Here is a 15,449-nt window from a genome sequence, read left to right on the forward strand (position 1 = left end):
AGAATCAAGCCAGTCTGAGAGAATCCTCCGGTTCCTGCTGCTTCTCCTACGCTGCCACCTAGGCCTATCGACGGGGGGCCAGGCCTATACGGTTACTCTCGCCGCCGCAGGAGAGACCGGAAATGACGTTGACTGACACATTCGGCGAATGGAATTTCTTTTTAAACCCGCTAAACGGGTACTGGAATGGTGGAAAAAGAACAATAACAGAGAGGTGCAGGGAAGGAAGAGACTGTACAGACAAATTTCCTTTTGATAGCCCTCTTCCAGACGAGCCACTGATGCGTAGAATTTGCTTGATGCTTTCACATATCTCCGTCAGACTAAATGGAAATACACGGAAAAAGTGATTCTTATTCACAATTTTACAGTGGATCATCAGCAGCAAAATGTAAATTTCTCTGTTTGGCAACACAGGAAATCAGGAACATATGGGCTGTTTTTTTATACTGTTTTATACTGCTCATTTTATTGTAACAAACATTCAGTGTATGTATTTATAAATTGTAATTTTAGCCATAATATTAGAATATTAACAAAGAGAATAAACAACCCACAAATACATACAGAAATAGAAAAAAATATGTTGATAGTAAATGATAAAACATACTAAGAAAAAAAAAAAAAAAAGGTGATGAGGTAAAGGTGTTAAAGAAAGGGCTATAATGGTAACTGGGCTGCTACCCCCACCATTTCTCCTTACCCTCCTTCTCTTACCATAAGCATAGTCCCTCCAGTAGCAGTCAGCTGTTAGGTTCTTCCATAAATCAGTGTTTCAATCAGTGGGAGCCAAAGGTCAAAGGAGAAAATTAGCAGCTGTTTTTTCCTCTCCTTTGATGTTAGCCGCGGGGCTAATCGCCAAGTGCGCCATCAGCATCATTTCCACTTTAAAACAAACGCTCCAAACAAGCAAGGGAGGAGCTGTTTGCATGCGCTTACAATTTACAGCATCTGATTTATTCTGAATAAAGAGGAGAGGGTTAATGGAAATGGGATGGTTCAGTTTTCACTTCTTCTCACAGTCTTTATCCCGTTTTTTGTTGTTGTTTTTGGTGTGGGAGGGTAAACAGTGAAGAATGCTCCTTTCACATTGTTTTGGTGACATATATCAGCACCGAGAGCCTCTGCTTCCCTTCCAGGAGGCGCTACTCATTAATACAAGGCCTGCTGAACTCTGCCGACCTTTTCAGTCCCACAGTTTTATTCGCCTCCTTACTGTTTGAACTTCCTCACAGTTGAAATACACTCTTGTTTTTTGCTCAGACATTGCGTCGACATTGTGTATGTGGCGTGACACAATTGGGTCAAAATGGCTTGCTTTAGTTTGTTATACACCATAAGAGCATTTTGGAGCCCAACAACAACATTTGTGAATGGACCTCAAAGTGCCATTCTGTTCAGTGTTGCCACTGAAAAATGATCCGGGTTATTGTTGGATTTCTTCCAGTATTTCTCTCATTATTCCATTTTTTTTTTCAATTTCTCTTTCACCACCTAGCTTTCTCCATTCACTCTTTTTTTCATTGCTCTTATTTTCCATGATCGTGTTTTTTTTTCTTCTTCTTCTTTTAAGGAGTGTTTTTTAAGATCAAGGGCCTTTTAATGTTACTTTTTTTTTTTTCTATCTCCTGCCATGTGTGATTTGGAATTGGGCCCTTCTCCCACAATGGGTCATCATTGATTTGATTTTGGATTCGGAGGTTCCACATGAACAAAGGCATAATATACAGGTAGTCACGACCTGATGACAGTTCTTCTCACAGTGAGAACAATTTACTAATGGATACTATGTTCAGCAGCGCACTCATGGTTAGCATGACTGGCTCGGCTTTGGGTTTGAATCTCAGTTCAGGCCTTCTATATGGAGAGTGTACAGTAGATTCACCCAATGCTTGCATGGGTTTTCTCTGGGCACTACTGAATGGTAGGGTAATTGAAGACTAATTCTTAAAATGTGTGAATGTGATTATGAACGTTATTAATCTATATGTGCCCTGCGAATGGTGACGAGTCCAGTATGCATACCCTCTTGCCCAAAGTCAGATGGGATAGGTTCCAGCTTACCAGTGCCCCTAATGAGGACAAGCTGTATAGAAAATAGAATGCTATATGGATGCAATGCTCATTCAGTGGCCATTCAAAACCCACTTACAGCACTTGCATCAGCTATGTGAACCACAATACTCGCATTTGCATTTATAGCTGCATTTGATGTATATGTATGAATTTGTTTATAGGAAACTACTGAGTGTGATGTCGTGTTTACTGTTGGTGTATAGTGCTGCAAAGGGCAAAATATGAGTCTTGTTTTCATATAATGTGATCAATAAAAGAAAACACGTAAAAAAAATAAAATAAAATAAAACGAATTTAGCGATTTTTTTAATGCCACTTTGGTTTTACAGGTTAGTGGGTAAATGTCTCCCATGCTGAAACAGCCACACTTAAAGTCCTATTTTTAAAAAGTTATTAATGATTTACATTTTTAGGAATTTATAGTAAAGGCAATCCTGATTGGAAGCGCAAATGGTGGCAGCCCATTGAAATACATTTCTTTTTATCAAACATAAAGGCATGAACAGCTTCATAAAAATCGTGTGTTTTGCCCGATTTACGTAATGCCCTTCAGATAAAAGTGCATAAATGATCTAAACTACTCCATCCATCCATTTTCTTTATCGCTTATCCTCACCAGGGTCACGGGCTGTTGCAGCCTATCCCAACTATCCTCAGGTGGGAGGCAGGGTACACCCTGAACCGGTCGCCAGCCAATCGCAGGGCACATAGAAACAAAAAACCATTTGCACTCACATTCACACCTACGGGCAATTTAGAGTCTTCAATCAACCTACCCTGCATGTTTTCGGGATGTAGGAGGAAACCGGAGTGCCCGAACAAAACCCACCCAGGCACGGGGAGAACATGCAAACTCCACACAGGCAGGCCTGGGCTTTGAACACAGGTCCTCAGAACTGTGAGGCAGATGTGCTTACCAGTCGTCCACCGTGCCGGATCCTAACTACTCCTTAAACCATTACGCTCTTGTCTTTATAAAATCAAAATAACTGTAAAGATGCAATAGTTCTGACACTTTCAAAAATTCATACATATTCATTCATATCTTAGAAATAACGCAATTTATTTTGCTGTCTGCTATTGTGTGAATGCAAAATGGCTGCCTCATCCTGTCACTTCAGTTTATCATTCAGTTTGTATTGCAACAACATAATGAGGCTCTCTCCATTGGCATTCATGGTAAAGACAGCTTGAGTGACAAAGAAGGATGAAAGAACCAAAACAAGGAACTTGGAATACACTAAGATGGATTTGTGTTAGTTTTCAGGGAAAAGGCATATTAAGCATTTGGAGAAAAATCCTATTGATCCAAAAATGTGATTAACATCTTCAGAAAACAAAAAAAAGCAAATCATGAAACTTTATTTCAGACACCTAATGGTGAAGAAATTTCTTAGAAACAATTATGATCGTTTGATGGATAACAACTGCAAATAATTCAAATACTCATACTGTATCAGTAAAATGTATTGGTTTTCAAAAGGAAATTCAGCGAGCCATGTCGTTACTGTGATTGATCAAATTATATGAAAATGACCCAATAAATAATCATTTTTAATCAAGCCAAAAAAATATATGATTTTTACCGAAGACGAAAGTTGAGAAAACAGACAGAAAAGCAATGTTGGAGCAATGATTTCATGGCTGGAAGATTGTGATACGCACAATACTGCACATAGGGCTCATTACTGAGGGGCCTTTAACAAGGGTTGTATATGAAAAATGTTTTGGGAGCCTAAAAATCCAAAAAGAACCTATGAAAACAGAACTCAAAATGGATTTTTTTAAAAATTATTATTATTTGTTAATAACATACGGTTTCCATTTAGCTACTAAAATGGTAGTTGACAAAAACAGTGGTTAGGCGTTCAATCTCGGCATGCATAGTTCAAACAATAATAACTGAACACAGCGTAATAGTAAAACAATGTGTACATTTATTGCATCGATGTGTCTGACAGAGTTGCATGACTTGTAAAAATTCTTCATTAACATACGTATCACATGTGAATCGGGAAATGGTATTAAAAGATGGTTTTACCTGGAAAGGCAAGCAGTTGTTGGGCCCGAGTATAGTTTTTCTTTGCAGTAGTTTTTCTGTAATTTCTGTAATTCTGTGTGAACAGGGATCATTTTGACAACAATGTAAAGAACAACCGTTGAGAGTTCCTAGTTAAACTTTGTACAACATGGCAGGGCCATCCTCTATATTGCTCACAACTCTTACGGGTCATATATTCAAAGTGTCTGCATTGATACGCTACGACATATTTACCAATGTTGTATTCCTCAATTGAGGCTCAGTGACAGCACCAGAAACTGTTATTTCTAGTCGATACTTGATTCTTTGATACTAATCACAACTATTTGGAATTTACAGCGAGCTTTGCGATATAGTTGCACTCATTTAATTGTAACCTTGCTTTTTCATGCAGTGTGTCACGAACAGACAGCTAAGCCATGAATGTGGATCCCAAAAAACAGACTCAAAACAAAAAGTACGGAAAACAAGGTTTGTTAAATAAAAGAGGACATAGAACGTGATTACAACAAAAAGCACTCGCATGACACGAGGGTACAAAAAATAAATGAACAAAAATGTACTCCACAAAAGGTTAGGTGCGGTAAAGAAGTGAATGGATCTAACATTAAACTAAGGCCCGGTACACACATAAAGACAATCGAGCTGTCTTTTTCCCGATTCTTCCCGACCGAGCACGTCAAATGCCAGACTAGCTTATCTCTTATAAGGTTATCCTATACGAGTGTCCTTAGGTCTGAGGTGTGTTAAGAGTGGATTTGTCATGATAATAGGGTCCGAAATGGGTTGGGGCTTAAATATCGAACGTGTTCAATATTTACGACCAAAAGTCTTAATTGTGTGGGGAAAGCCGACGTTTCCCGAGTCACGATGCCGTGAATTGTGACGTGAAACAGAATGTAGCCAATGTAAGAAGCGCCCTGACAGAGGAACAACGAAGCGGCCTTAAATGAAACAAAAATGTCTTACCCGATGTCGTGGTTTTGTATAAAAGTGAGTTCTCCAGATGGCAAGAAGTATTTTCCAAAGCAAGTCTTTTTGAGACATCATTGGCATTTTACAAGGCTCCCGGCCGGGAACCTTAAGAAAAAAATTGGCAAAGTTCAGCACATATCTGGAAGTATTTCTTCTTCTTCGCTTTGGTGAGATCACATGTGATCACGCGGGATTTCTGCCTCAGAGGACTTGATCGGAGATCGGTGGGGGAACAGAATCTTTCTGCGTGTGGTGTTGTATGTTGAGGCTATCGGAGCACACCACGCACAATATGACCAAAACTGTTAAATGTCTAATTTTTTACCTTTATGTGTGAGGTCTCTCACAGGTTTCAAAAAAATAATAATCTTTTAAGATCTGTAAAATCCTTTTCAATAATAGATATTTTTTTCTGATAAACAATTATGAGCTTTTGAAGGATAACAACTGCCAATAATTCAAATACTCATACTGGTGCCTATCACAGGGTAGGAAGACATAGCCACAGCAAAAAAAAAAAAAAAAAATTTCACCTCAAAAAATACAAAAGGAGAAGCAAAGACACAAAACTAAAGAACACTGATGTAATGACTGTTAACTGAAGCAACAGGAGATGAAAAAACAGTAAGCACGCAGGATGTTAACGGGGACGAAATACTGTATACCGAAGATTAACAAGATTACGCAAGCAATTACTGAGCGCATGACGGTAAGAAAATTTAATAGTTTGGCAATACCGGCTAAAAAGCTGCTGACTGTGATTTGTGACAGGCACCCATTACAAAGGCACTGAAACGAAAAAAACACAAACTCTGAGCAGAGACATGACACAGTGTTAAAATATTTTTGTTTCCCCCTTGCATGCGTGTTACTGCACAACTTCTTCCCGAAAATTATTGACATTGAATATTTCAAAAACAGCATAAGGCTTTTTGATGTTGTCCATCATGGCATTTTCTGGTCGGGTTTAGTGAGTCGAAAACATGGTCAGGGTTACATCATGGTCAAGTTGTCATAGCTACAGTAACAACATCATTTGAAAACAAAGAGCCATTTCCCATGCCGCTGTCTCATGTTTTGTTAAACAGCAGACTATGCTGTCACTGGTGTCTACAATATACAATCATGAAAAAATTTAGCTTGCTTTATTATTACTATGGCGGCACGGCGGCCAACTGGTTAGCGCGTCAGCCTCACAATTCTGAGGACCGGGGTTCAATCCCCGGTCCCGCCTGTGTGGAGTTTGCATGTTCTCCCCGTGCCTGCGTGGGTTTTCTCCGGGCACTCCGGTTTCCTCCCACATCCAAAAACATGCATGCATTGGAGACTCTAAATTGCCCGTAGGTGTGAATGTGAGTGCGAATGGTTGTTTGTTTGTATGTGCCCTGCGATTGGCTGGCAACCAGTTCAGGGTGTACCCCGCCTCCTGCCCGATGACAGCTGGGATAGGCTCCAGCACGCCCACAACCCTAGTGAGGAGAAGTGGCTCAGAAAATGGATGGATGGATGGATGGATATTATTACTATGATATTTTTGCATGACAATGTTTTTTGTTTGTTTTTTGGAGAGGGCTGCAGTGAAATGTACATATCCAGTATTTATTTTTCCTTTTGAGGACAACCTGCAAACGGCACACTTTGTGATGAAAGTTGATGCTAATCACATCCCGAACTACAATGGTTAATTTAAAAGTGAATTGTGGGGATCTTTGCAGCAATTTATTGAATCTTATGTCTAATTTATATTTGTACAAAGGTGTGCTTGGAGCTATCTGGTGGGAGTTAGCTGTGTACTGTATTCTGCACTACATGCTTGATTGGGGAACAAGCAGAGAGAACAAAAAGGAACCCCCAACTGTAGAAATGTATGATGTATTTAACAGTGAATGTAGAAAAGGTGGTAGGGTTTTGTCAGTCATTGGCACAGACACATTGCACTGCATCCAACACGTGCCAAAAATGTGTCTAACCACACCTCATATTATGATCAACACACCCACAAATGCGCATTTGCTATTTAAATGTCTTGTCACCAGGCAACACAGTGACAACTGCGCAAGACGGAAACTAACAATAATACCAACAGATAAGAGCCATGTGTGGGACACAGACCACATTTTTCCTGGTCTCGCTCCAAGTTTTGCATACTTTGACAGTTGGTCAGTGGCGCACGAATGAACCCTTCAAGTGATTTGATGTTTATGGGTGCTACACTGAGAAAATTCTTTCGTTGCTTGTATTCAAGTTATTTTTTTTTCTCTCTCCTTACTTTTGTTTTGTTTTTGAACATTTTATTGTGACTTACTCCTGAACCAAATAAAATGTGTTTATATCCAAACATGGGACCATTCACAGATTTTTGAATTGTTAGTAGATTTTTACATTATTTGGACAATTTTTTTAATTATTTTTTTTATGTTCACACATTCAGACTAAACAATGGCAATTCACCGGCCCTGAGATGGACAACCAGGAGGCAAAGTTTATAAAGTAATGTGAGAAATATACCGGTATACTAAGTATGCATGCTAAGTATATAAAATAAGAAAAGAGAACATTATTTTGCATATGACAAAATATGACAACTATCTAACTGAGAAGGGGGAATAAACACGTTTATTATCACTGATAAACCTCACAGATCTCAGTTTTTAACGTTAGCTGTCACATAAATCTAACATTTCAACATTATACACACATAAAACACTCTACCCCTTTGATCAAAAGTAACACGCTTAGGGTAGGTAGCCAGTGGGCCATATTTTCTCACGTTCTTCTTCCCTTTTTACCTTTGTCCTTTCATAAAAAGTGTCAAAAAAAATCAAAGGAAAAAGCAAAACACACAGGCAGAGTTAATCCTTTGATGCTGGCTGAAATCAGGTCTACCGAAGTGCGCTCATGGCTCCAACTTCACTTTCTACATTCAGCACATGAACTCATGCAGAAGGCTGTTTCCATGGAAGAATTATGAGTACAGGCTGGCTTGGTGAACATCAGATAGATTTTGCTCACCATGCAGGTTTGCCAAGCCTAAACGGATTAGGCCAAACAACACAGACATTGTCTGTATACATTTATTAAACTTTTAAGCCACCAAAAAACAGGATCGTAATAGAAAGGCAAGGGAGTGGGCAGAGAAAGTAATTATTCATCCTCAGTGCCCCCCGCCTCCAACCTTCGTGAACAAATCCCTCCGTCATGTTTCAAAAGATGACTACTCTTTTTTTTTTTTTTGTAATCCGTTTTTTTAAGGCTTGTTGAAAACCTTCATTCGCTCGTTATTACCACTCTTGATTTATTTGTTACTTTTCCAAACTTGGAATTAAAGTTTATTTTCTCAAATTGGATCTTTTAAAAGGAATAGCCTTAACTAGCCATAACAAGAAGATGAATAGCTGGCTTCTCAAATTTTAAGGGTGTTATGCACCATGTCCAACTTCAAAGCCCGTCTTAACTCCACACTTTAATTGTATCTTCTTCAAGCCTGTCTGCCTGACCGCCATCTGATTCTGCTGACAACTGCACTCCTCTCCCTTCTTCATGCTCATCCTTCTATCTCCCCAGTCCTTCCCAGTCTTTCCCCATCTGTCATGACAGATCTTCTTAAGTCACTACAGCCGCTACAAGTGTCAACTCAGGCACGAGGCCGAAATTACTTTTTGGGATGAGTGTTGACATCTAGCACTCACCCCTCAGCTCATGCAAACAGAATGATGCTATTTGCCCTTCTTTCCCTCCTTTTCCCTCCTCTATTTATTTTTTTATCCCCGCATTTTTTCCCCGTACTATTTCTCTCTGAGCCTACAAACAGCCATTCACGCTTCTCTCCATATGGGCTTTAATTTTCCATTGTCCCCCAAGATATTCCTCGCTCAGGCTTGAGATAAAGGGATAATCACTTCAAAGGGAAGCTAGGGGGAGAATGTCCCCTCCCTCCCATGCTGAAAGGAGAAGTGGACAATACGCTAATTGAGAGGGGGAACTGATCACAGGGTCTCTTCAAAGGGATGCCTGGCCACGCCCCCGCCGATGCACTTAATTTTATTAGTGTTTATAAAGATGCCTCAGCCGAAATTATCACCCAAACCCACCATAGCCTTTGAACTTCTAAATATTGGGTTATTTGCAATTATCCACCCTCTCCACTTTTTTTCTTTGCCACTTTAGTACAAGTGTAGTATTTGTGCTGAGGAAAGAGTGATAGAACAGGCTGCACAGAATGTATTGTTTGCATTGTGGGAACTGCGGGCTGATGCGAATATGAAAGTTTTTTTGTTTGTTTGTTTTGTTTTTTTAATCTGTCCTGCTCGGCTGCTCGGTCATGCAGAATGGAGGATCTGTAAACCTTTTTATGCCAGAACAAATGTGAATGTTCTTAAGAAAATGTGACAACAGGCCTTCTGCCGTATTGACGTTTCTGTTGGTGCGCCATCAAAGATCTCCGCATTACAATACCCAAGAGCACAAGCACAGAAGCAAAGTTTATTTCAACAGTTCCTACACTGTACATTATTGTCCTGTGCCATTTTATTTATGTCCTGATATGTCACCTATGCTGACAACTAGGCTTTACACGATCAGGATTTTTGGGGCCGATCACAGAGTTTACAAAACCGATAACCAATCACCGATCCGATCACAAGACGGAGCAATGTGTCTATTTAAATCACTTGTTCATTTACTGCATATACTTTTGTACTGTATATTGGGTGTCTTCAAAAGAATTCTCTATTCAGGTCATGTATTCTAATTAGTCGGGTCAAACCAACATTACAACATGACAGGAGTAATAGGTGCTCACGGGTGCTAACTTATTGTATTTAAATTACTTTATTGTTATTAAATTACTTCACACAGACCGAAACTTTAGAGCATGATTCGACAGAACGCTGGCATGTTGACGAACAACCGTTAGTGCTAGCATTAGCTTGCTGGGCTACATGACGTTTTGTTGCCTGCTTGCAAGCCGTATCGTGTTAAAAGTAAGTGAACATACCTCAAGCAATCCTTGAATTAAAGTCATCTCCCAAGCACCGGTGACCACCAGCACATGTTTTTCTTTAAATAACTTTATTGGTTGTCAGATATTTACAGTACTATGTCAAAAGACACGTGACAAGGCTAAAAAATAAACGAGCTTTTGGATTCAAATATACTGTACACAATGGCGACATGGAGTAAATGCCTTTTGCGGAGCCGATTAATGATGTCATTGATCGGATCGGCCGATGCCGATCAAGCCGATCAGATCGGTGTAAAGTCTGCTGACAACAGTGAATTGCTCACTTTGTCAGTGTTGTAAATCCGGCATTTAATCAAACAAGAGCTTAATTTCCCATCTTTTTGTGACAGACCATTCAATCATTCATTCATCTTCCGTTCCGCTTATTCTCACTAGGGTCGCCAGATGTGCTTAATTTCTTCTCCTTCACAAACACCCAATTAGCCTTAAGGTCACCCTGTTTTATTGGGACTTTATTGCAAGTCAGTGGCTGCACTCCTGTCCTGAATTGTACTTTGAAAGCGTTTGGATCTTTTTGTGAAATGGTTAGGGCCCTAACAAAGGGGTCAGTGCAGGGTCAACATCAAAAAAGGAGTTTCTTGTGACTTACTTTACAGCACCCTCTTTTGTTGCAGCACAGGACAAGCATGGGCATTCAAGGGTCAACAGGTGTGGTCTCAAGGATTTGGCATCCTGTGGCGGTTGAAAAATTAATTTGAATCAAATCATCAGTGATGAGTTTGTCTGGCAGTTATAGCTGGTTATAGAAACTGATTAAAACCAAAGAATCTTAAAGTAGTCTATACTTTGTGTCATTAAAAACAGACTGAGGAAGGCATGAAGCTCCTTCCTGTCTGTCAGCAAAAATTATTCTATCTGTGGTTTCTTTTTTTTCCCACTTTGCAGCTGTATCTGCAGCCTAATTTGATTTTGACAAAGATACAATCTTATTCTGAATTGAAAATAACACACATTTTAAGATTGTCTGTCACATTTTATAACCACTTATGTACATCAATCCCATCCCCTTTTCAAAGATGCCTATGATGTAGTTAGCGTACAGATATCAGTGCCGCGACGGGCCGGAAATTGGGCCAGATCTGTGTAGTGCCCCTTGAACATCCCAGTGCTTATGCTGCTGACCCACTTTGTCATATAATGTTCCATCTTGCAGTCAGCAGGCACTTTGCTTTGAGAAGTGTTAGAAGCTTTTTGCATTTTGGGTGGTGGATTGTTTGGATTTGTGGCAGCAGTGTTTGTTTTACAGAGACCTCCAGAGTAAACAGAGGCTAGGACCTCTTAATATTCCATCTTTCCAACACACACACACACACACACACACACACACACACACACACCTAAACAGACATCGTAGCTGTTGTTGCACCACTTTATGATAACACCTTACAGTGAAAATTTATTTTAAAAATATATTTTAAACAAGCTGGCCTTAACCACCAGACAAGCTCACAGTAGGCAGGGTGTGGTTGGCTGAATGTCAGTGGAATCAACTGGTCTACCAGAAAACAGGAAAGGCTTGGTAAAGATCATATTTTTGTAGTAACTCGGGATGTTTCTCAACGGAATGTTGAGAACTGTAATTGAGAACTTCGGGATTAGTAAAAAAGTCTGGATTATACCAAAAACACAGAGATATTGACAAAGCAACGATAAGATATTAAATAATGGTAATGGCTATAGTGGATTAAAAACAAGACTGAATCCTTCCAGCAATCAAGTTGTTTATATTAGAAAAACAGTGCTGGGGTCGGGGCATTTAATAGTTAGGTTGATTTCATGTGCTTTTTTTTGTGTCCTTCCTTCCTTCCATCGTTGACTTTTCTTCCAGTGTCAAAGTGCACGGATAGTATATTAGATTTTTTTTTTTATAAATGTGCACAGCGCCATAGATCAATTGAATTAATCACTTACTTTTACTGGCAGCACAGTGGTGACTGGTTAGCACATGTGCCTCACAGGACCCAGGTTCAAATCCGACCTCGCCTGTGTGGAGTTTGCATGTTCTCCCCGTGGCTTCGTGGGTTTTCTCCAGGTACTCCGGTTTCCTTCCACATCCCAAAAACATGCATGGTAAGTTCATTGAAGACTTTAAATTGCCCGTAACTGTGAATGTGAGTGCGAATGGTTGTTTGTTTATATGTGCCCTGCGATTGGCTGGCGACCAGTTCAGGGTGTACCCCGCCTCTCGCCCGAAGCTGGCTGGGATAGGCTGCAGCAGGCACGCGACCCTAGTGAGGATAAGTGGTACGGAAAATGAATGACTTTTACTGGTTTTGCGTGGCCACTTGTTCCTCGTCAGAACTGAGCTACACTCTCTAATCTATATTGTTCCATTCAATATGTTTTTATGTGCAAAAAGAAAACAATGAACCCATACTGAATATGTGCTACATCAGCTTAAACAAGTAAATATTGTACCTTAAAGTTTATAGATGGAAGAAAAAGATACCTGTTCAAAAAGTCAAATCTTTGGAACGTCTCTTTTAAACTGCAACATTCTGACTGAGCAAATCTGTCATGGGTGTGTGTTCCGGTTTTTGTCTTCCCCCTGTTTCACACACACCTGCTCCTGTGCGCATCTTCACCACCTGTGCCTCGTTCACCCTAATTACCCCTTGTATTTAACCTCGTGTCTCATTCCCTCTCGTCGCCAGTTCGTTGTACCTTGTCGTCGTGTTCCAGCAGTCCTGGTTTCCACGTCACAGACTCATAGTAATACTTGACCCTGTTCCGATTATCGACCTCGCCTCTTTGCCTCATGTTTTTGGATACTGTTGCCTTTTTTGGATTGCCTGCCTGTGTATCGACCTATGCCCGTATATTAAGCAGACTCAGACCCGGTGCGCAAAGCCCTTCAAGTGCAGGGTCAACACCTCTCGAAGCAGAATGAGCAGCTTGCTGCCCTCCACCTTCATCTAGAGGGACTGTCAAGGCATCAGGACAATATGATGAGACAGGTGGCCTTCGCATTTTGAACTTCTTATGAAAATGATTCAAGAGAAGGAACCAGTTGTACCAGCATTTCCATGTGAAGCAGGCACCTGCCACCTCCGCTGCTGTCTGCCCACAGCTCTCTCGACCGGAGAGGTTCTCTGGAGATTCTGGGAACATTTAGCCGTTCATCACGCAGTGCGAACTCCACTTTGAGCTGCAGGCAGCTGCCTTCCCCACCGAGCGGGCAAAAATCGCTTTCGTCATTTCCCACCTGAATGGTCGTGCGGAGGCGTGGGTTACTGCTGAATGGAGCCTGCAATTTCGCCACGTGTCATTCATGGGCTTTTTTCGTAAAGACTATGGAGCAAATTTTTCAATTTTCCACACCAGATTGTGAGGCAGCTCGCTCCCTTGTCACCTTACAAAAAGGCAAGCGCAGGGTGTCAGATTACGCGATTGAGTTTCGCATTCTAGCAGCTGAGAGTCATTGGAATAATCGGGCGCTACTCGATGCCTTTTTTCAAGGACTATCCCCCGCCGTCAAGGATCATTTAGTCCCGCTAGCCCTGCCGACCGACTTGGACACTCTCATCGCTCTCGCCGTAAAAATCGACGAGGCTTTTGGATCGCGAGCTGGATGGAGATCGGTGGAGGGCTGCGTCACCGCACACTTGGAGTACGAGCCTCGGTGACCAGCCAAACCAAGAAAGCCACTGGTTACCGTCCCCACGGATGAACCCATGCAACTGGGCAGGTTCCGTCTCTCCCCTGAGGAACGTCAACGCCGGCTGAGGGAAGGGCGGTGCTTCTACTGCGGTCAGTTGGGTCATTCCGTAAGCAACTGTCACGTCAAAGTTGCCGGTGCCGGTAGCAAGGGCACGGGAGAGGTGAGTCTGAATTTCATTAAGGAAGACCCTACACTGGTTCTTCCTAAAGTGACACTATGCTCTCCTGATCAAAAATTCATACACCTGTATTAATTGACTCTGGTTCTGACGCTAATTTACTTAACTCCCTCCTCGTTAGACGTATGCACCTTAGAACCTTTCAAATAAAACGCCACCGCAACACCTATGCTGCAGACGGCAGTTTTATGGGCAAGATCACTCACCGCACCCAAACACTCACATTGACATTTCGTGATTCTCACTCGGAACGCATTAGTTTTCATGTTTTTGATGCCATGAATCATGACCTTACCTTAGGGAACCCATGGTTGAAATTACATAACCCCCACATTGACTGGTCCTCTGGGCAGGTTATGTCATGGGGCAGCAATTACGTCCGGAACTGTTTCAAGCTGCTATGTGATGTTCAGGGCTATGTTTCTAAGGACAAGCCACAGACCCCATCTGGGGATCCTGATTTATCTCAAGTGCCCACCTGTTACCAGGATATTAAAGAAGTTTTTTTCAAAGTCCAAGGCCAAATCCCTTCCACCTCACAGATCTTATGACTGTGCTGTTGACTTGCTGCCTGGAACCACACCCCCACGAGGGAGGTTGGTCTCTCTTTCAGGGCCGGAACACAAGGCCATTAAGGAGTACGTGGAAGAATCACTGGCAGCTGGGATCATTCGCCCATCTTCATCCCCTGCGGGAGCAGGATTTTTCTTTGTGAGCAAAAAGGACAAGACCCTGTGACCCTGTATCGATTACCGGGGTCTCAACGAGATAACTGTAAAAAAAACAGGTACCCTCTTCCTCTCATCTCCACGGCCTTTGAGTTCCTGGGGGGAGCCAAGATTTTCACCAAACTGGACTTAAGAAATGCATATCATCTAGTCAGGATAAGGGAGGGGGATGAATGGAAAACGGCATTCAACACACCAACGGGACATTATGAGTATTTGGTAATGCCTTTTGGACTTACTAATGCTCCAGCTGTTTTCCAAAACCTTGTCATTGATGTCCTGCGTGACATGTTGAATGTTTGGTTTTGTCTATTTGGACGACATTTTGATATTCTCCCCGGATGAGGAGACTCACATTATTCATGTCCACTCTGTATTGCAGCGGTTACTGCAGAATCAACTATATGTTAAGGCTGAGAAATGTGAGTTCCACAAGGCGTCCGTTTCTTTTCTGGGTTTCGTCCTGGCTCAAGGTGAAGTCAAAATGGACCCTTGCAAAGTCGATGCCGTTATTAGTTGGCCTACTCCCACGTCACGCAAAGATGTACAAAGGTTTTTAGGGTTCGCAAACTTCTACAGAAAATTCATCAGAAATTTCAGTTCTATAGCCTCTCTTTTGCATGATCTTACCTCGCCACACAGACCTTTTGTATGGAACCCGCTTTGTCAGGCAGCTTTTCAAAAACCTAAATCGAGCTTTACCTCCGCTCCCATCCTTACTTTGCCAGATCTCAAACAGCAGTTTGTGGTAGAAGTCAATGCGTCTG

General features: G+C 41.5%; 1 long non-coding RNA gene across 1 annotated transcript in view; it reads right to left on the reverse strand.

Annotated features, from left to right (window-relative positions):
• LOC133404281 (uncharacterized) overlaps window positions 1-15,449 on the reverse strand; it is a 36,090-nt gene that overhangs the window by 8,371 nt on the left and 12,270 nt on the right. Inside the window, exon 2 of the long non-coding RNA XR_009768797.1 lies at window positions 12,027-12,160. This is a non-coding gene — a long non-coding RNA (uncharacterized LOC133404281). The remainder of the gene's footprint in view (window positions 1-12,026; window positions 12,161-15,449) is intronic.

This window comes from Phycodurus eques, chromosome 6, assembly GCF_024500275.1.
Source record: "Phycodurus eques isolate BA_2022a chromosome 6, UOR_Pequ_1.1, whole genome shotgun sequence".
NCBI lineage: Eukaryota > Metazoa > Chordata > Actinopteri > Syngnathiformes > Syngnathidae > Phycodurus > Phycodurus eques.